This window comes from Schistocerca piceifrons, chromosome X (assembly GCF_021461385.2).
Source record: "Schistocerca piceifrons isolate TAMUIC-IGC-003096 chromosome X, iqSchPice1.1, whole genome shotgun sequence".
Lineage (NCBI taxonomy): Eukaryota > Metazoa > Arthropoda > Insecta > Orthoptera > Acrididae > Schistocerca > Schistocerca piceifrons.
In genome coordinates, this window is record NC_060149.1 from 590,678,381 (window position 1) to 590,700,766 (window position 22,386).

The following is a 22,386-nucleotide window of genomic DNA, read 5'->3' on the forward strand; positions in this document are numbered from 1 at the left end:
ACAGGGAACAAATAAGGAGATTGACTCATTAGGGTATTATGAAAAATGCAGTCAACTTGCATAAATCTGTGTTCCATACTTTTGCACCATACCACCTGACCTGCACAATGTGATTTTCTGGGACAGTCAGTTTCAAGACTTAATATAATTATTACTGAGATCATTTTACAAAAAGGCAGAGATATCGTGAACAAATCACACAACCATTTTCGTATCGCCAGTATTTTTCGAAAGTGTTCACATCCACCACACACACATTGGTACGTAACATTCCATTTGGGAACATCACTAATTCGCTTCACACTGACGCGTAGAGCTAAAATATCATATTTTCTGTCATGTCACTGTATTTGTTATTTTTGGCTCGACAGGAATTTGATTTTACTTTTTACTTGTAGTATATTTGTGTATTAAGACTTATTTGTTTTGTAATGTTTATATAATAAACTGTAAGAGGCAACACACGGCACAAATATGAGTGCACACAAATGTAAAGCCACCCATTGGACTGGTGAAGGACGAATAAGTGCCATCTAGTATGCACTGAACACAACCACTGACCATGGCAATAACTCTGAGGAGCCAACACACACCCAGAAAATAACAAGGAACTGGCAACTTAAAATCAAGAAGGATATACTGTCTTTGTTGTGATACCACTGTAATGAGAATAGTACTCTTTCTTTCCATTCACTACTCTGCTTTGTACCTCGATATAGGATGCACTTTTGTCAGAGCCATCCCAAAGCCCACATTTCATGACAGCAGAAAAAGCCTACTGCTTTTGCTACAAAAGCAGCAATCTTTTATCATGGTAATGTTATAAAACAGATGATTATCCTCAATTAGGTAAAGAGCATTTTGATTAGTCTGGGTTGGATGGTTGACTGAGGCTTTAGGTACGAACAGGTCATGAGTGCATAGATCCAGGGATAGGTCATCCACAATTAGTGATGCACGTGTTCTTACAATTGAAGTACGTAGTAGCAGAAAGACTGAGACATTGAAAGCAATACTAATGCCAGAGCTGAGGCAGAATTTATGGAGAAGTGTATGGATTGAGCCAGTACATAGGTTACAGCAGACGAGTGATCTCCATTGGCGCATCCAATAGCACGAAAGACCCCACCTGCATCCGACCACGGCCAGCCTGAGGAAGGGCTAAGACTGTTACTGAGCAAAGATAGTCTCCTAGTTGGCAGAGTCTAGAAAGTGAAAGAGCTAAAACATAACAGACATCAGCTGGACAGTCAATAATAAAAACCAGAGTAGAGAAATATGTACGGTATTAGGTGGGCATCCCCGGGGCTCTGCACGAGACAAGAGTCGTCTCACCCCCAGCCATCCTGATCCTGGAGACTATTCACTCAGGATATATTAAAACAACACCGAGGGAAGCCCATTTAATAAAACAGAGAACTCTGCTACCAGCTGTCAGCTCTGCTGTAACCACACTATGTTCCTGGCAGTGAATGGGATTACATACTGACAGTAAATGTAAATCATATCCCATCTGATCAACAGTTTTAGAGTTGTCTATATAAAGAATGGTAGCAACGTGGAACTCTAAATCCTGGATATAACAGACACAGAAAGTTTGTGGGGTTGACAAACTTTATGACCTTGGAAAGGATTGGTTCTAATCCGTGGCCTGGGGATCACCAAAGGGGGACTACATGAGAAAACGTGGGAAGCACAGTCCAAGAAGGATGTAGAGTGCTCCTGGCAGAAGGAAGCATGGTGCACTCAATCTGGTAATCCTGCCTGTGGGTGGGAATCAGGACAACATCTGTCCTATGTAAAGAGAATGAGATATGTGGGATGATCAGGAATTGTTGGAGGGTGATTACATAGGAGACCAAGAGGTAGTACCATCTTCGCAAGGAGACTGTCCTAAAGGCACCAGTGGCCAGATGCATGTCACGATGATGGACTGGGTTCAAACAGTTTCTAAGCTGAAGGAGCCATCTAGCCATAAACCTGGAAACCACAGTCCAATTGGGATGAAACCAGGGCCCAGTAAATACAGATAAGAGCAGAATGATCTGAACCACAAGATGTATGGGCAAGGAAGCAGAGAGTGTTGAGCTTCCACATGCAGCTAGTCTTCAGGTGATGAATATGGGGCAGCCAAGTCAGCTTGGTACTTAAGTAGAGTTCTGGATCAGAATGGACTGTGGTGCAATGGCAAAAATGCATGACCGTCGTTTTTGTAGAAGAGAACTGGAAACCATGGTAAAGAGCCCAAGCAGAGGCCCACCGGATGGCACCTTGGACATGGCACTCAGCAGAGGCTACCAAGTAGATGCTGTATCAAATGCAAAAATAGCTGACATATGACGCAAGGGTGACTAGCGGCCCAACAAATGTCACTAGCCCATTGAAGGTGATGAAGAGTGTGACTCTCAACACAGAACTCTGTGGGACACCATTCTCTTGGAACCGTGGGGAGATGAGTGAAGTGCTGACTAACCCGGAACCACCAGTGGGATAAAAAAATGATGAATAAAATACGGTAGGGGGCCTTGATAGCCCTAGTTATGGAAGGCGAGTCCAATGTGATGATGGTTGGTTGGTTTAAAAGAGGAGGGGAGGGGAGGGGGAGGGGGAAGGGACCAAATTGCAAGATCATTGGCCCGTTGTCCCCCGCCCCCCCCCCCCCCCCCCCCAAAAAAAAGGGAGGAGAGAGGGAGAGGGAGGGAGGGAGAGAGAGAGAGAGAGAGAGAGAGAGAGAGAGATATGGAAAGCACAATAATAGGAGAAAGGAAGAACCAGAACGACCACAGAAGGACAGCCAACACTACAATGGACAAAACAGGAAAAGAAAACCACAGATAGAAGAATCAGGTAGAAGGAGTAAAAACAAGAGAGCAGATGACCGAGGCTGGGCAACCATGAGAATAAAAAGGAAAAGCCATCCACTCTGTGACACATTAAAACATCCACCCTAAAAGAATTACGAGTGGAGAACACAAAGGGATAAAGGGCATGCAGTAACACTTATACAGGATGATAAAACCCATCGTCATGTGTAAAATGTAAAACAAAATTAGCCAATGAGGCATTGTCAGCTAAAATTAATGGCAACGAGTCCGGTAACTGAAGAGTCTGTCGCAGGGCAGCCAAAGGAGGACAGCTCACCAAGATACGGGTCACTGTCAGCCGGGCGCCGCATCAACACTGAGGTGGGCCATCACAGTGCAGGAGGTAGTCGTGTGTCAACCAAGCATGGCCAATGCGGAGCCGACAGAACCACAGAGCCCCTGCAAGAGGCCCACATGGAGGACTGCCACACATTCATAGTCTTCTTAATGGCATGCAGTTTGTTGTGCGTGCTGAAATTATGACATTACGTCTCCCAAAGATGCAAAACCTTGCAGCGTAGTACTGAATGCAGGTTAGTTCCAGGGAAGGCGATCTTCATAAGCAGTTTCTACGTAGCCTGTTGGCAAGTTCGTAGCCTGGGATTCCGACGTGACCTGGGGTCCAGACAAACCCCACTGAACGACTGAACCATTCCAGGGCATAGATGGACGCCTGAATGGTCGCTACCAAAGGATGACAAGGGTAGCACTGTTTGATAGCTTGTAGGCTGCTCAAGGAGTCAGTACACAGAAGAAAAGACTCCACAGGGCATGAACGGATGTGCTCAAGAGCACGAGATATAACAACCAGCTTGGCAGTGAAAACACTGCAACCAGCTTGGCAGTGAAAACACTGCAGCCAGCGGGCAAGGAATGCTGTTCAATATCCCCTCCACGGACATATGCGAAGCTGACGCAAGCATCAGCCATCGAGCAGTCCGTGTAAACCACTTCGTGGCCTCGGTACATGTCAAGAATTGAGAGGAAGTGGCAGCAGGGAGCTGTGGGGTTAACTGAATCCTCAGGGCCATGTGAAAGGTCCAGGCAAAGCCGCAGCCTAGGTGTACACAATGGAGGTGTACGTAAATGGACCTCAGGTATAGGTGGTAAAGGCAAGGACTCCAGTTCAGAAAGAAGGAAGCCCAGACCTGGGCCGCTGATGCGGGAGATGAACAGCCGTGGGTGGGAAAAGGAGACGGTGATTCAGATGCGCAGGAGAACTACGAACAGGTGCAATGTAACTGTGCAGCAGTGTGCACGCCTGATCTGCGGGAGGGGGCGGGAGGGGGGGAAGAGGGGGCGGGAGGGGGGAGGAGGGGGCGGGAGGGGGGAGGAGGGGGCGGGAGAGGGAAGAGGGGGCGGGAGGGGGAAGAGGGGGCGGGAGGGGGAAGAGGGGGCGGGAGGGGGAGAGGGGGCGGGAGGGGGAAGAGGGGGCGGGAGGGGGAAGAGGGGGCGGGAGGGGGAAGAGGGGGCGGGAGGGGGAAGAGGGGGCGGGAGGGGGAGAGGGGGCGGGAGGGGGAGAGGGGGCGGGAGGGGGAAGAGGGGGCGGGAGGGGGAAGAGGGGGCGGGAGGGGGAAGAGGGGGCGGGAGGGGGAAGAGGGGGCGGGAGGGGGAAGAGGGGGCGGGAGGGGGAAGAGGGGGCGGGAGGGGGAAGAGGGGGCGGGAGGGGGAAGAGGGGGCGGGAGGGGGAAGAGGGGGCGGGAGGGGGAAGAGGGGGCGGGAGGGGGAAGAGGGGGCGGGAGGGGGAAGAGGGGGCGGGAGGGGGAAGAGGGGGCGGGAGGGGGAAGAGGGGGCGGGAGGGGCAAGAGGGGGCGGGAGGGGGAAGAGGGGGCGGGAGGGGCAAGAGGGGGCGGGAGGGGGAAGAGGGGGCGGGAGGGGCAAGAGGGGGCGGGAGGGGCAAGAGGGGGCGGGAGGGGCAAGAGGGGGCGGGAGGGGCAAGAGGGGGCGGGAGGGGCAAGAGGGGGCGGGAGGGGCAAGAGGGGGCGGGAGGGGCAAGAGGGGGCGGGAGGGGCAAGAGGGGGCGGGAGGGGCAAGAGGGGGCGGGAGGGGCAAGAGGGGGCGGGAGGGGCAAGAGGGGGCGGGAGGGGCAAGAGGGGGCGGGAGGGGCAAGAGGGGGCGGGAGGGGCAAGAGGGGGCGGGAGGGGCAAGAGGGGGCGGGAGGGGCAAGAGGGGGCGGGAGGGGCAAGAGGGGGCGGGAGGGGCAAGAGGGGGCGGGAGGGGCAAGAGGGGGCGGGAGGGGCAAGAGGGGGCGGGAGGGGCAAGAGGGGGCGGGAGGGGCAAGAGGGGGCGGGAGGGGCAAGAGGGGGCGGGAGGGGCAAGAGGGGGCGGGAGGGGCAAGAGGGGGCGGGAGGGGGAAGAGGGGGCGTGAGGGGGAAGAGGGGGCGTGAGGGGGAAGAGGGGGCGTGAGGGGGAAGAGGGGGCGTGAGGGGGAAGAGGGGGCGTGAGGGGGAAGAGGGGGCGTGAGGGGGAAGAGGGGGCGTGAGGGGGAAGAGGGGGCGTGAGGGGGAAGAGGGGGCGTGAGGGGGAAGAGGGGGCGTGAGGGGGAAGAGGGGGCGGGAGGGGGAAGAGGGGGCGGGAGGGGGAAGAGGGGGCGGGAGGGGGAAGAGGGGGCGGGAGGGGGAAGAGGGGGCGGGAGGGGGAAGAGGGGGCGGGAGGGGGAAGAGGGGGCGGGAGGGGGAAGAGGGGGCGGGAGGGGGAAGAGGGGGCGGGAGGGGGAAGAGGGGGCGGGAGGGGAAGAGGGGGCGGGAGGGGGAAGAGGGGGCGGGAGGGGGAAGAGGGGGCGGGAGGGGGAAGAGGGGGCGGGAGGGGGAAGAGGGGGCGGGAGGGGGAAGAGGGGGCGGGAGGGGGAAGAGGGGGCGGGAGGGGGAAGAGGGGGGGAGGGGGAAGAGGGGGGAGGGGAAGAGGGGGAGGGGAAGAGGGGGAGGGGAAGAGGGGGGAGGGGACGGGGGAAGAGGGAGTGTGGAAGGTGACACACCAGAGAAGCCTTGTGCTGATTCTTCTTCTCCTCCTCTGTAACCTTTGGTAACGGACTCCGGCCTCCACCAGGACACTGGTCTCCGGACTTATCCTAAAAGCTCCTGTCACTAGGCGAATGCCACAGTGGTGCACTGGGTCGATAAACTCAACATTGAGGGTCCCGCCGAACCATAAACCAGATTCCTGTAGTCAAGGTGGGGTTGAAGAGGGGCTCTATAGAGCTGCAGCCGCATAGAGTGATCTGCACCCCATTGGTGTTGCTCAGGCAGCAGAGGACATTGTTGTGCTGCCAGCACTTCTGCTTCAGCTGACGAAGGTGCGGAAGCCACGTCAATCGGGCATCGAAAACTAGTCCTAAGAATCGATATGTCGCCACTACAGTGAGTGGATCACCATGAAGGTAAAGTCCTGGTTCTGGATGAATGGTGCGACACCGGCAGAACAGCATAACAAACGACTTTGTGGCCGAAAACTTGGAAACTGTGGGCTAGAGCCCATGACTGCACCTTGTGGATGGCTTCGTGTAGATGCTGCTCAGCAACACCAATGCTGGTGGAGCAGTACGAAATGCAGAAGTCGTCTGCATACAGAGAAGGTGAGAGGGACGGCCCTACAGCTGCTGCTAGACAGTTAATAACCACTAAAAATAGAGACACTCAATACAGAGCCCTACAGGCCCCATTCTCCTAGATATGGGGGGAACTATGGGAGGCACCAACTTGGATATGGAAAGTACGAAGTGACATGAAATTTTGGATAAAAATTGGGAGCGGGCCTTGGAGACCCCACTCGTATAATGTGGCAAGGATATGATGTCGCCAGGTTGTGTCATACGCTTTTTGTAAAAAAAGGCAGTGGGTCACGTGACCCCACGACCCAACCCAACTGCCAACACACCATACGTTCCAGCAGATTACAAAGAATGTTGTTGAGGCTGATGAGCTGATAGCTATCCACATCAAGAGGGTTTTTACCAGGTTTGAGCACCAGAATGATGGTGCTCTCCTGCCATTGCAGTGGAAAGACACCATCACACCAGATCTGGTTGAAGATGACGAGAAGATTTCGCTTGTAGTCAGATGAGAGATGTTTAATCATCTGACTGTGGATCTGATATGGCCCAGGAGCTGTGTCAGGCAATGTGCAAGGGCACTGAGGAGTTCCCACTCTGTAAATGGGGTGTTATAGTATTCACTGTGGCATGTAGTGAATGATAGAACTTTCCCTTCCAGCCGCCGTTTGAGAGTGCGAATGGCTGTGGGGCAATTCTCCGACATAGAGGTGCTCAGCAATCGTGTTTGCGTCAGTAGATAACACACCATTTTTGTTAACAGCGGGGACTCCTGTTGGGGGTCTGGTACCTGAAAACAAGTTTTATCTTTGCCCAGACTTGGGAAGGTGACGTATGGTACCCAACGGTCGAGACCTATCTCTCCCAGCACTCCTGCTTCCGTTGTTTGATACGGTGGCGAACGCAGGCACGGAGCTGTTACATGGCTATAAGGTGCTCCAGGGAAGAAACGATTGTTGTTGTCATCTGTTAAACCATCATGTTGATGTTACTGTGTGAGGGAGATTCAACGGAGACAGCAGAGGTAAAAGTTTTCCAGTCTGCCTTGTTTGAAGCCCATCTGGGCAGGCTTCTGTGGACCTGACACTGGGGCAGTGACAGGAGGATGGGGAAGTGGTCACTATCACACAGGTCATCATGTGATCTTCAGTGGATAAATGGGAGAAGTCCTGGGCTGCAAATTGATAAATAAATGGCCAAGTAACTACCATGAGCCACAATGAAATGTGTGGTGGCCCCATTATTTAAGAGGCAGAGGCCGAATTGTGACAGTAAATTTTCGACATCTCTGCCTCGGCCAGTAAGCACGGTGCTACACCACAAGGGGTTATGGGCGTTAAAATCTCCCAAAAGTAGGAAAGGTTTAGGGAGTTCATCAATCAGTGCAGATAGTACATTCAGGGATACGGCACCATCTGGAGGGAGATGTACCTTGCAGACAGTTATTTCCTGTGTTGTCCTTATTCTGACAGCCACAGCTTCAAAAGGGGTTTGAAGGGGCACATGTACACTACAGACTGAGTTTAGGACATAAACGCAAACGCCATCTGACACTTGATTATAGTCGCTATGGTTCCTGTAGTATCCCTTATACCTGCAGAAGGCAGGGATCCACATTGCTGGGAAGCAGGTTTCCTGGAGGGTAATGCAGAAAGCAGATGTAAAGCTTAACAGCTGCCGTAGCTCAACCAGGCAGTGGAAAAAACCGCCGCAATTCCACTGGAGGATGTCGTCATTGTGAGACTGGGAATGCGTTTACACCTCAGGGTCACTTGCTGCCACCGACTTTTTGCCTGAGCAGTCTATATCCATTGTGTCTGTGGATCCAACGAGATCTAGGTCCTCAGCTGCAGACACAGAGCTTGTAGGTAGTGGTGGTGTGGGTGCCACGGCTATTTTGTTGGTCTTAGGGATTTTCTTATTGGATTTCTCTCACTGCTCCTTGGGTTTCCCTGGCTGGGAGGACTTCACTGATTCAGTCTCCGGGACTGAGGATTGAGCATGAAGCCCTATGACCAGCCGCTTTCGGACTCTTCAGCCACTGGTGGGTGTCATATTTCCCACTTTCAGAAACCTGGGAAGGGAGTGACCCAAGGGACCCCTTCCTAGTGAGAGGAGCCGAAGAAGACTTATGCTTCTCCAGCTCAGAAATGGTCACTGACATCCCCGATGGTTCGGGGGAGTTGCTCCCGAAGTAGGTGGTGCAGAAGCAACAGGGTGGAAAGTTGCCCCCCACCGTCAAGGGGGCAGGTGTAGTCTTCTGGTTCTGAGAGGCGACAGGAATGCGAGGAACTGATGGGGTGATAGCTGTTCTCATAGTGGCGGTGTAAGAGTGGGTCACAGCCACAGGATGTAGGCACTCAAATTTCCTCTTATCCTCAGTGTAGGTCAGTCGGTCCAGGGTCTTATATTCCATGATTTTCCTCTCTTTCTGTAAAATCCTGCAGTCTGGTGAGCAAGCTGAATGATGCTCTCCGCAGTTGACACAGATGGGAGATGGGGCACACGGAATATTGGGATGTGACAGATGTCCACAATCTCAACATGTGACGCTGGAAGCACAGCAGGAAGACATATGGCCGAACTTACAGCACTTCAAGCACCGCATTGAGGCAGGTATATATGGCTTGACATCACAGAGGTTGACCATCATCTTGACTTTCTTGGGCACTGTGTCACCTTTGAAGGCCAAGATGAAGGCACCAGTGGCAACCTGATTATCCCTCAATGGATACGCCAGACAAAATGAACATATTGTTGCTCTGAATTGGAGTGCAGCTCATTGTCAGACTACAAAAGAAGATCCCTATGGAATATAATACCCTGGACCATATTTAAGCTCTTATGGGGCGTGATGGTAACAGAAACATCCTCCAACTTGTCACAGGCAAATAACATCCGTGACTGGGCAGAGGATACTGTTTTTATCAAGAGCGACCCATAGCGCATTTTGGACAAGCCCTCCACCTTCCCAAACTTGTCCTCCAAATGCTCCACAAAAAACTGAGGCTTCATGGACATGAAAGATTCCCCATCAACTCTTGTACATATGAGGTACAGGGGCGAATAAGCTTCAGTGCCATCCTTAGCCTGGTGTTCCTCCCATGGTATGGACAGTGAGGGGAACAATTTGGGGTGATCTTTCTTAACACTGAAGTTAGACTTTGCCTGCTTAGAGACTGCTGGTGGCAGATCACCAGCAAGAGATGACTTACTATGCTTCATGGCGTGTCATCTGCCCTGATGCCACCCACTCCGACCAGGGGCCCTACCCACGGGCGCCACCCAACCGCAGTAAAGGCCATCTGGCAGGATGACCATTGCGGGGAATGGTGGTGGTTGGTGGGATGTTTAAGAGGGACTAAACAGCTAAGGTCATCAGTCCCCCATTGCGGGGAATCCCGATGCCCAGGGTGACAGGCATCTACTCCTTGGCATACGTGGGGAGTTAACGGCGCAGTCAGGGGGCTACAACCTACAGGGTACATGGCGGCCCCACAACTATGGACTGGCTACTGTGCTGGATATGAGGTGCAAAGAATTCCATGACCGTTGGTGGTGCAGAAAATGACACTGCATAGTGGGTGGAGGAAAAAACACCCAGAAAGGTGTCCTTACTGAAGAGATGGAGGATGAGCGGGACTGCAATGCCTCAACAAGAAAGTGGGCTAAAGATCTCAATGCACAAGGGACACGATGCACCATGTAAGCTTCCCCAATTGGCTCGCTCTTTTGGAAAATTTAGAAAGATGAAGGTCAAACCCTACAGGGGACCATCATATAAAGGCCGAAAGGTTTGAGACTCCTTTTAGTCGCCTCTTACGACAGGCAGGAATACCTCGGATCTCTTCTAACCCCTGAACCCACAGGGGGGCAATGTGATGACTCCAAGTGGTGTCGTATGCCTTATGCAGGTCAGAGAGACTGAAAAAAGGTGTTGGTGCATAGAGAAAGCCTGTCCTACTGCTGTTTCCAACCTAAGCAGAAGGTTGATTGTTAATCTTCCCTCTCAGGAACCACACAGAGGTGGACAAAAGGCCCCAAGATTCGAGAACCTACCATAATCTACCAGTAACTGTCTAGAGACATTGGGTTCTGACCTGGATAAGGAATGGAACAACAGTGCTATCTCGCCATTGTTGGGGTAAGGCACATTGGGGCCAAAGGCTGTTTTAGACCCTGATGAGATGTTCCCTTTGGGGAACATTTGGTGCTGGATCATCTGACAATTGAATCAGGGCCTTGGGCTGCGTTATGGGGCAAGGCAAGAACTTGAAGAATTTCCTAGTCAGTGAAGGGTTCATTATAGGATTCAGCTTGGTGGGGAGAGAAAAACAAGGAATGTCTTCAAGATGTCATTTCTGCAGTAGAAAGGTAGCCGGATAGGAAGAGGACGTGGATGCTGTCGCCAAGTGCGTTGCAAGATTTCCTGCAAGAACAGATAGACCAGTATAAAGCCCATCCTCTAGGACAAGACCTGGAACAGCTGTTGATCACTGGCAGCCCATAATACCACAGAGCTTGACCCAAACATGAGATGAAGAGAGACATGTTCCCAGGGAGGGGATGGAATGCTTCTAGCATTCCTTTATTGATTAGATAGTGAGCCTCAGTATGAAGTCACTTAAAAGTGATAAGGTTGGGCTGTGAAGTATGAAGTCTGAAACTTTGCTGAGCTTGTCAGTGCTCCCGAATAGCCACTGTAATGTCTTTGGTTGACAACGGCACCCGCCGACAGTGGAGGATCCATTGAAAGTGAAAAAGCAGTTCCAGCAGCATGCCTTGCACCTCTTCAATACAGTTCAACAGAGACAGTTAATGTAACAGCAGAGGCACACAAAGGGTAGTCAGCTCTGTGAAGTTCCCAACATGGTAGTTTGGGTGGTGCCAAAGAAGAGAGAATATCATCAGAAAACGGTCGCTGCCGCTAAGGTCATCATTTAGTGAAGTCACAAGATTAGGGGAAGATATTGTCAGATCAATAGCTGTAGAGGTGCCATGGGTGGCACTGAAGTGGGTAGGAGAGCCATCACTGAGAGACAGATCATGGTCTGTGAAAAGCTGGTCAACTGGAAAGCCCCCTACCAAAGTGGTATTCCCCCACAGCAGGTGATGTGAGCTGAAGTCTGCAAGCAGGAGAGAAGGGGAAAATTTGTTGCATTAATAAGGCCAATTCAACACAAGTAAGTGGCCTGCCTAGAGGTAGGTGAACGTTGCAAATAATAACTGTAGAGGTCTTTTGCACCCGTACTGCTACTGTCTCCAAGAGTGGCAAAGGAGAATCTATCCATTGACTGCATCTGTATGAACCAAAATACAGACTGCTCCAGATGCTCTCTTGCGAGGTTTTGACAGAATGCACCATAATCATGGATGGTCATCAGTGAAGTTCACTCCTTGGACAGCAAGGCAAACTACAGAAGAAGAGAAAATAAGGCGTAACATTGTGTAGTTCCAGCAGGTGACAGTAGTAACTGGTACAATTGCACTGAATGACCAAATGACTGGTGGTCAGGTTAGGTGTGAAGGGGCCAGGAGGACCAGTTATGCTGCAACATCATTGCCTGTCAAAAGTGGGGGATGGAATCACATTCACAAACATTGGCTCAGAAGCTTAGAGCATGGGTGGATTTGGCATCTCCATGGGAGTATGGGTGCAGAGGGGTAGGGGGGGGGGGTAGAGGCGGGTAGGTGGGGGGGGGGTAGAGGCGGGTAGGTGGGGGGAAGAGGCGGGTAGGGAGGGGGAAGAGGCGGGTAGGGGGGGGGAAGAGGCGGGTAGGGGGGGGGAAGAGGCGGGTAGGGGGGGGGAAGAGGCGGGTAGGGGGGGGAAGAGGCGGGTAGGGGGGGGGAAGAGGCGGGTAGGGGGGGGGAAGAGGCGGGTAGGGGGGGGGAAGAGGCGGGTAGGGGAGGGAAGAGGCGGGTAGGGGGGGAAATGGGGGAAGACGGGGGAAGAGGGGGGGAAATGGGGGAAGATGGGGGAGACCGGGGGCGGGAGAGGGGGCGGAGAGGGTGGGGAGACCGGGGGCGGAGAGGGTGGGAGACGGGGGGGGAGAGGGTGGGAGACGGGGGGAGCGGGTGGGAGACGGGGGGAGCGGGTGGGAGACGGGGGGGAGCGGGTGGGAGACGGGGGGGAGAGGGTGGGAGACGGGGGGGAGAGGGTGGGAGACGGGGGGGGAGAGGGTGGGAGACGGGGGGGGGGAGAGGGTGGGAGACGGGGGGGGGGGGAGAGGGTGGGAGACGGGGGGGGGGCGGGTGGGAGACGGGGGGGGGGAGAGGGTGGGAGACGGCGGGGGGGAGAGGGTGGGAGACGGCGGGGGGGAGAGGGTGGGAGACGGCGGGGGGGAGAGGGTGGGAGACGGCGGGGGGGAGAGGGTGGGAGACGGGGGGGGGAGAGGGTGGGAGACGGGGGGGAGCGGGTGGGAGACGGGGGGGGAGCGGGTGGGAGACGGGGGGGGAGAGGGTGGGAGACGGGGGGGAGAGGGTGGGAGACGGGGGGGAGAGGGTGGGAGACGGGGGGGAGAGGGTGGGAGACGGGGGGAGAGGGTGGGAGACGGGGGGAGAGGGTGGGAGACGGGGGGGAGAGGGTGGGAGACGGGGGGGAGAGGGTGGGAGACGGGGGGGAGAGGGTGGGAGACGGGGGGGGGAGAGGTTGGGAGACGGGGTGGGAGACGGGGGGGAGAGAGGGTGGGAGAGGTTGGGAGACGGGGTGGGAGACGGGGGGGAGAGGGTGGGAGACGGGGGGGGGAGAGGGTGGGAGACGGGGGGGGGAGAGGGTGGGAGACGGGGGGGGGGGAGAGGGTGGGAGACGGGGGGGGAGAGGGTGGGAGACGGGGGGGGAGAGGGTGGGAGACGGGGGGGGAGAGGGTGGGAGACGGGGGGGGAGAGGGTGGGAGACGGGGGGGGAGAGGGTGGGAGACGGGGGGGAGAGGGTGGGAGACGGGGGGGAGAGGGTGGGAGACGGGGGGGAGAGGGTGGGAGACGGGGGGGAGAGGGTGGGAGACGGGGGGGGAGAGGGTGGGAGACGGGGGGGGAGAGGGTGTGGGAGACGGGGGGGGGGGGAGAGGGTGTGGGAGACGGGGGGGGGGGGGAGAGGGTGTGGGAGACGGGGGGGGAGAGGGTGTGGGAGACGGTGGGAGACGGGGTGGGAGAGGGTGGGAGACGGGGTGGGAGAGGGTGGGAGACGGGGTGGGAGAGGGTGGGAGACGGGGTGGGAGAGGGTGGGAGACGGGGTGGGAGAGGGTGGGAGACGGGGTGGGAGAGGGTGGGAGACGGGGTGGGAGAGGGTGGGAGACGGGGTGGGAGAGGGTGGGAGACGGGGTGGGAGAGGGTGGGAGACGGGGTGGGAGAGGGTGGGAGACGGGGTGGGAGAGGGTGGGAGACGGGGTGGGAGAGGGTGGGAGACGGGGGGGAGAGGGGGGGAGAGGGGGGGAGAGGGGGCGGGAGGGGGGGGAGAGGGGGGGAGAGGGGGCGGGTGGGGGAAGAGGGGGCGGGGGGGGGCAGAGGGGGCGGGAGGGGGCAGAGGGGGCGGGAGGGGGCGGGAGGGGGCGGGAGGGGGCGGGAGGGGGCGGGAGGGGGAAGAGGGGGCGGGAGGGGGAAGAGGGGGCGGGAGGGGGAAGAGGGGGCGGGAGGGGGAAGAGGGGGCGGGAGGGGGAAGAGGGGGCGGGAGGGGCAAGAGGGGGCGGGAGGGGGAAGAGGGGGCGGGAGGGGCAAGAGGGGGCGGGAGGGGCAAGAGGGGGCGGGAGGGGCAAGAGGGGGCGGGAGGGGCAAGAGGGGGCGGGAGGGGCAAGAGGGGGCGGGAGGGGCAAGAGGGGGCGGGAGGGGCAAGAGGGGGCGGGAGGGGCAAGAGGGGGCGGGAGGGGCAAGAGGGGGCGGGAGGGGCAAGAGGGGGCGGGAGGGGCAAGAGGGGGCGGGAGGGGCAAGAGGGGGCGGGAGGGGCAAGAGGGGGCGGGAGGGGCAAGAGGGGGCGGGAGGGGCAAGAGGGGGCGGGAGGGGCAAGAGGGGGCGGGAGGGGCAAGAGGGGGCGGGAGGGGCAAGAGGGGGCGGGAGGGGCAAGAGGGGGCGGGAGGGGCAAGAGGGGGCGGGAGGGGCAAGAGGGGGCGGGAGGGGCAAGAGGGGGCGGGAGGGGCAAGAGGGGGCGGGAGGGGGAAGAGGGGGCGGGAGGGGGAAGAGGGGGCGGGAGGGGGAAGAGGGGGCGGGAGGGGGAAGAGGGGGCGGGAGGGGGAAGAGGGGGCGGGAGGGGGAAGAGGGGGCGGGAGGGGGAAGAGGGGGCGGGAGGGGGAAGAGGGGGCGGGAGGGGGAAGAGGGGGCGGGAGGGGGAAGAGGGGGCGGGAGGGGGAAGAGGGGGCGGGAGGGGGAAGAGGGGGCGGGAGGGGGAAGAGGGGGCGGGAGGGGGAAGAGGGGGCGGGAGGGGGAAGAGGGGGCGGGAGGGGGAAGAGGGGGCGGGAGGGGGAAGAGGGGGCGGGAGGGGGAAGAGGGGGCGGGAGGGGGAAGAGGGGGCGGGAGGGGGAAGAGGGGGCGGGAGGTGGAAGAGGGGGTGGGAGGGGGAAGAGGGGGCGGGGGGAAGGGGGCGGGGGGAAGGGGGCGGGGGGAAGGGGGCGGGGGAAGAGGGAGCGCGGAAGGTGACACACCAGAGAAGCCTTGTGCTGATTCTTCTTCTCCTCCTCTGTAACCTTTGGTAAGGTTACAGAGCCCGAAGAGCAGATAGTCCTGAAACCGAAAGGCTGTGGGTCCTTCGGCAACTGTTTGGTGTCGGGCCTCCGGTATTGGGATTGCCATGGAGAGGGATCCTGAGAGGGAGCACCATCACCAGTAGGCACCAAAGGAGAGTGCTTCTCCGGCCGGGTGCAGGAAGTGGTTCCCACAGAAAATACCGAAGGAACTGTGGGAGAGAGAAGGGTGGTGGGAGACCTGGTTTGGGGAAAGCTGTGGAAGGGGGATGGGTGCGGGATGACAGTTGTGGTAATAGTGTAATTGATCATCATGTACACAGGGTGTAAGGTGCTCATATTTATTCTGTCGCTCAGTGTACAACAAGCAGTTATTAATATTCCTGGATAGTCTGCACCTTCCTGAAAACTGAGCAAACTGGGGAATGGTGAGGATTATGAAATTGATACACCAAGGTGGATGTCCACAAGGGCCACCTTCGTAGAGTGATCATCCACAATTGCTGTATTTTGAGTCCGCCATGCAGCAAGATGATATACGCCCTCAGCATATACACCTGAAGCACCTCATAGGTGGTTGGACATAAGGTCTCACATCACACCTGCACACCACAAACTTAACTTTCCCTTGGACGATATTCCTTTCAATTTATTTCCAATGTTTCTGATAAAAAATAACGGTTTCATTACAGTAAATGTAGCCCCATCAGTCCAAGTACATACCAATTATTGGGTGAAGTTTTTCCTCCAAGGTATCTGGCTTGTCCCTCTTTCCACGGCATAGCCAGGGAAGGAAACTTCGTGGGGTCATATCTGTTTTCATTGTAATCTTTCCCATCTGAAGACACAGCACAAGAAAGTCACTTCATGTGTGCATCGTCTGTCACAGTATAATCCACTCCAAATGGAGGTTATCCCCATGGGCACCACCCAGCCACAACAACAGTAACCTGGTCAGTAAACTGTTACCTGGAGTCCCCATGGCCCAGCCATGATGGACACATACTCCTTTGCTTGCATGGGGAGTTTCCAACTCAGGCACCACAATGCTCATACGTTATGACCCCGTCCATACAGAATGACTACCGTGCTGGTTTTTTTTTTACAAGAAATGATGGAAAGAGCAAAGGCACACAAAGTGGAACATACATCACATTAGGTTACCTTCCCTACAAGATCCACACTTCTGTAAAATTTGGAAAAGGAGTAGCATGCCAAAACCAACGAAAGGACCATATTCATAAGAATAAAAACTTGTAGAATGCTGGAAGAGAAGAGAATGAGTGTCCAAAATAACCAATGATACCCACGCACAGACAGCACCAAGATGATCAGCCAGTGGAAATGCAAAGAGGAAAAATGCGTAGGAGGAGGACAGAATTGCAGCACAGAAAGATAAGTAGTGCTGGGGCCCCATGATGGCCAAGCATGTCCTCACAAAAGAGATGTGGGGCGCTTTGGGGAAAGGGGGAGGGGCACGAATCAGTTGGTGCTGCTGAGATGTTGGGTTTTTACCCTGCTTAAGGAATATGACAATGATACTATTTCACCATTGGGAAGGGAAGACATCTTCGAGCCAAATATGGTTTAAGACCATGGGTTGATACAGTCTTTGAGTAAAACTCATCATCTGATTACAAAGTGAATCAGGGCCTAGGGGCATATTGTGAGAAGAGGCAGGAGCCTGAAGCAATTCCTAGCCAATCAAAGGTTCATCTTGAACTAACTGTGACAGAAGCCCAAACAATAGGGGCTGATGTACTAGGACATGCATTGATACCATGAAATAGTGCATTGACAATGGCTAAGTACTAGCCAAAACCTATATCTGCCTAATAAAACCTGAAAGAAAAGGACGATTGATTGCTGTACTCTATCATTTGAAACGTTCATTATATGATTGGGCTTGGCAGGGGATGAAAAACATGGGGACAGCTTCATCTTTTCATTCCTGCAGCAGAAAGGTAGCCATATAAGCGGACCCCAATTCTGTTGCAAAGTGGATCAATGTGTGTTCGGCAAATACTGATGCATCAGAACAAAGACCATTCTAAAGGCAAAGACCTCTAACAGCTGTCAATCAATGGCAGCCCGGCAAAGTACAGAGCTCAGCCCACACCTGGGATGAAAATGTGTGTGTTCCCATGGAGGAGGCATACCACTCTAAGCAGTGAGCCTTAGCATGAAGTCACTTGAAAGAGATAAGGTTAGCCTGCAAAAGATGTTGCTTGAAATGTTGCAGGGCTCTTCGGCAATCTTGAACCGCTACTGCAAAGCCCTGAGGTCCACCATGGAACTGGCTGGCAGTGAAGGGGACTTGCAGGAATGGGAATAGCAGTTCCAGTGATGTAAGTGATTGCATCGGAGATGTCTTGCACAACCTCCTCGATGCGATCTGACAATTTGAGCAAAAGTGACAGCAGAGGCATAGAATGGCTAGCACACAATGTTGCAGTCAATCCATCTGGCAGTTGGAACAAAGTAACAGGACCACCAGAAACAGGTATAAAAATACCACCACTTGACCGTTGTACAGACTCTTGCACGAAGAACATAGAAATACACATCCCCGGCATACAGAAGTAACTGAAAGAGATGAAAACAAGTAAGTTGCTGCGTCCGGATGGAATCCTTGTTTGGATTTACATAGTCTGCAACATAGGCCACTTACTTAACTTGCATTTATCACAAATATCCCACCCAGCACTAACAAGGGGACCATACGTACATGCTTGCCCGCACCATTTTGATTCATATTGATGGGTGCGTATATCATGACTAGGGCTTCAACTACATAATAAGGAAGGCACAGTTTTCGATAAAACAGAGTTTGAAAGTTTTAGGCATGTACATATACTAATGGGTTGTGCCAAGGAATCAGTAGCCGACCGAGTAAGCACTCGGTTTAAAAAGCTGGAGGACTCTGGATCTAATCTCATTCCCGCTACTTTTTCCCTCCTCCTCAGTTCCCACGTAAGTCTAATAAGAGGTTTACTATGAGTGTACATTACCAGTATTTAAGGAATCTTTTATTGTTTATGCTTCACCTTGAAAATTTGGGGTTTCTCTAACATTTTGGAAATGGTGTAACATTATAACCATATGCCTACAGATACGTTTCAACCCACCATAAGCCCATTTTCCGGGTATAGGTATAGGCACGGCACTACTCGTGGTATGAACCCATTTTACCGGTAATCCCGCAATTAGTTTTACCCCATCAGAAACAGCTTCATGTGTACAAACAACTTTCAGTTGGTGGATGGGGAAAGGCAGCAGCGTTTACAAACACGAGGAATAAGTAATTCGTATATTAGTGCTGGTAAAGTCCCCAGGCACAATACATCCACAGTAGTTCGAGCTAATTGGGTCTGAGGCTACCACAAATTACAAAAACTCTGATGATACAGAAATTACCTAAATCAATGGGTAAATCACGAATAAATGGTTAATGAACACAATAATGATTAAAAATGAATAAAAAATAATACAGTACAGTACAGTTCAGAGAAAATTTGAGTCTCATAACAAATAAATACCCCACTCATACGGTTATAGTTGGTGGGGACTTCAACCTTCCCTCGATATGTTGGCAAAAATACTTGTTAAAAACCGGTGGTAGGCAGAAAACATCTTCCGAGATTGTCCTAAATGCTTTCTCCGAAAATTATTTCGAGCAGTTAGTCCACGAACCCACGCGAATTGTAAATGGTTGCGAAAACACACTTGACCTCTTAGCCACAAACAATCCAGAGCTAATAGAGAGCATCATGATACAGGGATTAGTGATCACAAGGTCGTTGTAGCTAGGCTCAATACCGTTTCTTCCAAATCCACCAGAAACAAACGCAAAATAATTTTATTTAAGAGAGTGGATAAAGTGTCACTAAAACCCTTCCTAAGAGACAATCTCCATTCCTTCCAAACTGACTATGCAAATGTAGACGAGATGTGGCTCAAATTCAAAGATATAGTAGCAACAGCAATTGAGAGATTTGTACATCATAAATTGGTAAGAGATGGAACTGATCCCCCATGGTACACAAAACAGGTCCGAAAGCTGTTGCAGAGGCAACGGAAAATGCATGCGAAGTTCAGAAGAACGCGAAATCCCGAAGACTGGATAAAATTTAGACGCGCGAAATTTGGCATGGACTTCAATGCGAGATGCCTGTAATAAGTTCCACAACGAAATATTATCTCGAAATTTAGTAGAAATTCCGAAGAAATTCTGGTCATATGTAAAGTACACAAGCGGCAAGACGCAGTCAATACCTTCGCTGCGCAGTGCCGATGGTACTGTTACCAATGACTGTGCCGCTAAAGCGGAGTTATTGAATGCAATTTTCCGAAATTCCTTCACCAGGGAAGACTAACGGAATATTCCAGAATTTGAAACACGAACAGCTGCTAGCATCAGTGTCTTAGAAGTAGACACCTTAGGGGTTCCGAAGCAACTCAAATCGCTTGATACGGGCAAGTCTTCAGGTCCAGGTTGTATACAGATTAGGTTCCTTTCAGATTACGCTGATACAATAGCTCCCTACTTAGCAATCCTATACAACCACTTGCTAACCGATAGATCTGTACCTACAGATTGGAAAATTGCGCAGGTCGCACTAGTGTTTAAGAAGGGTAGTAGGAGTAATCCATCGAACTACAGACCTGTATCATTGACGTCGGTTTGCAGTACGGTTTTGGAGCATATACTGTATTCAAACATTATGAATCACCTCGAAGGGAACGATCTATTGATACATAATCAGCACGGTTTCAGAAAACATCGTTCTTGTGCAACGCAGCTAGCTCTCTATTTGCACGAAGTAATGGCCGCTATCGACAGGTGATCTCAAGTTGATTCCGTATTTATAGATTTCCGGAAAGCTTTTGACACCGTTCCTCACAAGCGACTTCTAATCAAGCTGCGGGCCTATGGGGTATCGTCTCAGTTGTGCGACTGGGTTCATGGTTTCCTGTCAGGAAGGTCGCAGTTCGCAGTAATAGACGGCAAATCATCGAGTAAAACTGAAGTGATATCAGGTGTTCCCCAGGGAAGCGTCATGGGACCTCTGCTGTTCCTGATCTATATAAATGACCTGGGTGACAATCTGAGCAGTTCTATTAGGTTGTTTGCAGATGATGCTGTAATTTACCGTCTAGTAAGGTCATCCGAAGACCAGTATCAGTTGCAAAGCGATTTAGAAAAGATTGCTGTATGGTGTGGCAGGTGGCAGTTGACGCTAAATAACGAAAAGTGTGAGGTGATCCACATGAGTGACAAAAGAAATCCGTTGGAATTCGATTACTCGATAAATAGTACAATTCTCAAGGCTGTCAATTCAACTAGGTACCTGGGTGTTAAAATTACGAACAACTTCAGTTGGAAAGACCACATAGATAATATTGTGGGGAAGGCGAGCCAAAGGTTGCATTTCATTGGCAACAAGTCCACTAAAGAGACAGCTTACACCACACTTGTTCGTCCTCTGTTAGAATATTGCTGCGCGGTGAGGGATCCTTACCAGGTGGGATTGACTGAGGACATCGAAAGGGTGCAGAAAAGGGCAGCTCGTTTTGTATTATAACGTGATAGGGGGGAGAGAGAGTGGCAGATATGATACGCGAGTTGGGATGGAAGTCATTAAAGCAAAGACGTTCTTCGTCGCGGCGAGATGTATTTACGAAATTTCAGTCGTCAACTTTCTCTTCCGAATGCAAAAATATTTTGTTGAGCCCAACCTACATAGGTAGGAATGATTATCAAAATAAAATAAGAGAAATCAGAGCTCGAACAGAAAGGTTTAGGTGTTCATTTTTCCCGCGCGCTGTTCAGGAGTGGAATGGTAGAGAGGGAGTATGATTGTGGTTCAATGAACCCTCTGCCAAGCACTTAAATGTTAATTGCAGAGTAATGATGTAGATGTAGATACCTGTGTTATTGCTACATATGCTGGCACACATATTCAAGTTGTAAAAATATAATGTAGATTTTAAAGAAATTGTCTGTAGTCCTTTGTTGTAAAATTAAACCTCGTTTTTTTTTTAGCAGCAATATCACGTCATCATCTACGGAGCATGATGTCAGTTGTTGTAGCTTCCACTTGCTGCTCCATATAACACAATGCTACATCGAATGCTGCCAAATCCTCAGTGTGAGCGACCACTGGCACAGTTTCTTCAGTCAATTCCTCGTTGTTTCTGTCTTCAATGTTTTCACTAACAATTTCAGCAACCACAAGATCAGTCACTTGAAACTGTTCATGCATTCTGAAACATCACTCACATTTGCATTTCCACTTCCAGCAAGGTTTTCCATCAGTTCTGCCAACAGTAGGCCATCTTTGTCTGTGCTGTAGGTATCCATTTCATTCCATAAAATCTGATTCCAAGACTTTTCGTGTCCATTGCCTTTATTTCAGACCATGAATCTGCTATCCAGTAAACTACGTCTTTCATTGTAGTTTTTTTTAATTCTTTGATGGTTCCTTCACTTTCTGTTGTTTGCACAAGCATCTGAAGCAAACAATTTTTTCAAGCACCATAAAATGCCTTGATCCACAGGCTGTAATTCATCCGGGTGTGAACCAGCATTGTCAAGCATTAAGATTGCTTTGGAAGGCAAGCACTTTTTCCTAAGGTACCTTTCAGTCTCTGGAACAAAATCTTCAAAAGAACCACTCCTTAAAAATATTTTTGTCCATCCAAGCAGATTTTTGGTGGTCATCTGCGGTAGGCAGTGTAGAAGCAGTGATATTTTTTTAAAGCTTTAGGCTTAGCAGACTTCCCTATTACCAGCAGCTTCAGTTTATGGTCTCTACTTTTATTCGATGCACCAAGAACTGTTAACCTTTCTTTATGTTTTTTGTAGCCCAGGACAGCCTTTCCTTCTTTTGAGGCTGGAGTTTCGATGGAAGAATTTTATAATTGAATCCTGTTTCATCACAGTTATACAGCTGATCAGGAGTAAGATTTTCTTCTTGTACAGTTTCTCATAATGTCTCACAAAACTGAGCAATAGTCCAAGGATCTGCAGAAAGTTTTTCACAGCAAATTTCAAGCTGTCTTACGCTGTATTGCTTCTTCCACCTCTCCAACCATCCTTAACCTGCAGTACAATCGTCCTCCTTTAACTTATTTCTAAAATATACAAGTTTGTCTTACAGAATAGGCCCTGAAATTTGATTTTCTTTTTGACCTTGTTGAGTAAACCAAACCAACAAAGCTTCACTTGTTTCTTCATACTCCAGATTTCTTAACTTACTTCTGTTCAAATGGCGAAATAGTACACTTATTTGATGAAAACTTTTCA

General features: G+C 52.2%; 1 protein-coding gene across 3 annotated transcripts in view; it reads right to left on the reverse strand.

Moving 5' to 3' along the window:
* LOC124721145 overlaps nucleotides 1-22,386 on the reverse strand; it is a 252,961-nt gene that overhangs the window by 33,381 nt on the left and 197,194 nt on the right. The gene's annotated exons all lie outside the window — the stretch shown is intronic.